Genomic DNA, 3,249 nt, shown 5'->3' with positions numbered 1-3,249 from the left:
TTTTAGGTATTATTAGGATTATTTTGTAACAAGGGGGAAAGTAGAAGCTTGAATTATCCCAAGCAAACATTTGAAATTTTCATCTGTTTTTAGGATACAAGCAATAACAGAACATATATACCTAAACAATATTTTTGAGAATTTTTTATTATTATTTGAGGTACATATAGCTCAAATTCTAAATAATTTCAATAAACTTGCAGAAAATCATTTAATCTATTAAAAATGGTAAATGAATTAGAAAATTATTGAAACTTCTACAAAATAGCTTGTACATAGTGTACTATATATAAAAAATCTATTTGAATATATAAGATGGTTATTTTTATGCATTAGTTCATAATGGTGCAATAAATAGAAAAATAAAAAAAATGTTAAACAGACCAGAAATGAAACAAGGCCCAAATAGCCCAACTAGCCCAATTGTTGGTGACCGTCCATTATCGATCCAGTGGCTGTGATTGCAGCACCATGATATAAAAGGATACACAAACCCTAGTCCATCCCGTCACACCCTCAGCCTGCTCAAATCCGCCTCCACCTCGCACTGCAGCTCGCTCCCCCATCCCCTCACCACCGCCATGCCCGTGGTAGGCTTCAAGTCGGTGGCGGTGGCGGCGTCGCGGGTCGCGGCAGGTGGCGGCGTTGAGGCGGCGGCCGGGAGGAAGGCGCACCGCTGCGCGGCGGTCCGGGCGTCATTGTTCTCGCCCAGGCCAGCGGCAGCCAAGGACGCGCGGTCGGCCTGGTGCAGGAGCTCTACGCGCCGCTCCTCCTCGCCGCGCGCCGCCACCACCGCTGCAGTTCCTCCTCCCCGCCGCGGCCGCCGTGGATCTGCGTCGCCGCCGCCACCACCTCCTCCTCCTAATCCCCGTCACCGCCACCTCCTCCGCCGCCGCCTCGGCCCGCCTTCATCCTGCTCCTCTGACTCCCAACTGCACGCTCCTTGCGCCCTGCGGTTGAGCCCTGCTCCTTCAACTACGGCTCTCCACATACCGCTCCCTGCTTCTCCGGCACCCGGCCATGGGGTCTGCCGGGCAGTCAGGCACCAGATCCGGGCATCTGCGTTGTTTTCTCATAATGATGCCAGTAGGGCATCTGTCTTTTGCAATCACCTCGAAGTCCTATTGTGCTTCTCAGGATGTGTCATTAGCATGGAAAATAGGTCATGCTGTCGTGCAGAAGGCTAAATTGGAGAGCCTTTAGAAGAAGCTATCATATTGTGCATCTTGAAGCCCCTAAATTGGAGAGCCTGTAGATGCAGATGCTGCACAGGTAAAATTGGTCGTTCGTTATTCTGACTCATTCAGGTAATTAACCTTGACCGGTAAAGAGTCCCGAATTAAACACACACAGTCCTGCTATGCAACTAGAACTCTTGGACTGATTATATTTTTGCCAATACACATCAAGAGCACTATGCAGCATGTGAATTTTGTTGTTGCAATAATTCAATCTAGCATTTCAATTGTTGTCCCCAAAACGTACAGCTTCTCAATTTTAGGCTCGACAAGATGTCCCATGGTATATTTAGGTCCTTCCATGCATTCTTATATCTTTTAATTCATGATGAACTCATAGCAATTGAAGTCTAAAAATGTTTCTTTGCTTTGCTTGCCATGAAACTGAATTGTTCTCCTATTTTGCTCTGAATTTCACACAGACCAGTGGCGTGCAACATGGTGATGCGTGCGGAGATGCAATCGGTAGCAGAAAGAAAAGCTGCTTACTCAGCTGATTGTGCGAAACCAGGTATGAATTTATTTCCCTTTTGCTGGTTGGGATGGGAACTTGGGAAGGGGGTATTCAGAGGGGAGTCAGATGTATGTGCCTTGTTGGTTTCAAACACGGCATCTGTTCTGTTCAGCTAGAGGTTCATTTCCATTTTCTTGGGATGATTTTAGTGGTAAGGTTTAATCTTTTCCTGCCAATTTCTTGCTTACAAAGTCGAATACTCTGCATCTGTTTCTTCTTTTTAATTTTCCCTTTCCATTCTTATTTATGGACAGAAGGTTGACAATTTGATTGCAATGTTTCAAAACAGCCCAGACTCTACTTTTAGGTGAGCAGTAGTCCAACAATTTGATTGCAATGTCTTTGAAACGCCTCTATCAATTTGAGTAGTCTGATTGCTCATTGTTCCATTCAGTGCCACATAATTCCTAGTGCCACACTTAGCTTTTAACACAAAGAAAAGACTACACTGCTACTGGTTTGCAGTCAATTTAATTGTGATGTTCATCCTGTCATGCATGCTTGATTGAACAGAGCTCTGATTATTTATAGATGCAGCAGTACCCTGTGTAGCTGGTCTCATTTGGTGCTAGAACATTTGGTTTGCATGTCCTAATTGATTACTTTTTATCACTAGTGTCAATTGTCGAGCGTTGTATTTTAATTAAGTCTACAACATTAATTCCACTGCTATAATTGAACCAGTTCGTGCTAGTATCAGTAATTTCCATCACAAATATCCCTCTGATTAATATTTGTCAATGTGAATTTCTGCTAGTTTCAGTAGTTTCCATCACAAATACAAATATTGTCCTCTAATTAATATTTGACAATGTGCTCTTTTCATGTTAGGATGAAATGGTAGAAGGAACAAACAGTGAGAAGAGATTGGAAATTTGAAGGCAAATGATGGAATATTTGATGTTTTTGTTTCTAGTGTTGCTTTTGATGCAAGATGAATGTAACTTGCATGTAAATTTTGAGGTGCTTCTCAATGTAAATCATACGATATTGTATTTGATTTGATGCTGTGGTAAATGGTCTTACAATTTTGGTATATATATTCTGGGCTGTAATGACTATTCTAATAAAAAGATTGAAATTAGGCCCAATTTGGTGGCCCACTCTGAATTGGGTCCATCCACTTGTGGGCTGTGCTGCTGATGTCACTTGCCACATCACGTGCGATTGCCACGTCACTGTCCACATCATTGCCATGTCAGCAGCCATGTCATTATTGCTATCCACGTCATCGTCAAGTCAACAGCCACATCATTCTTCATGCCACCATTGTGTGACATGGCAATTAAATCTGTGACGAAACTTATACTGTTCGTGACGTTAATTTTCGTCATAGAAAACGGGCTTGGGTTGGGCTTCGGGGGCCCGGGGACATTCCATGACGGTTTTAAAACGTCATGGATCAAGCAATCTATGACGAAAATTTAAGAAACGTCACGAGGTGTGATCTGTGACGCTCAATACATGACGTTATTTGAGATCGTCATAGATACTGTT

General features: G+C 43.1%; 1 long non-coding RNA gene across 2 annotated transcripts; it reads left to right on the top strand.

The window, feature by feature from the left end:
* The first annotated feature begins 532 nt into the window (after window positions 1-532).
* On the top strand, window positions 533-2,807 carry LOC120666989. 2 transcript variants are annotated; one of them, XR_005672039.1, is made up of 4 exons: window positions 533-1,272; window positions 1,661-1,749; window positions 2,010-2,059; window positions 2,584-2,807. It is a non-coding gene; the product is annotated as an uncharacterized LOC120666989 (long non-coding RNA). The 2 variants fall into 2 exon arrangements; XR_005672038.1 differs by having other exon boundaries at window positions 535-1,272; window positions 2,007-2,059.
* Window positions 2,808-3,249: the final 442 nt, after the last annotated feature.

This window comes from Panicum virgatum, chromosome 3N (assembly GCF_016808335.1).
Source record: "Panicum virgatum strain AP13 chromosome 3N, P.virgatum_v5, whole genome shotgun sequence".
NCBI classification, from domain to species: domain Eukaryota; kingdom Viridiplantae; phylum Streptophyta; class Magnoliopsida; order Poales; family Poaceae; genus Panicum; species Panicum virgatum.
This window is presented reverse-complemented; position numbering and strand designations above follow the sequence as displayed.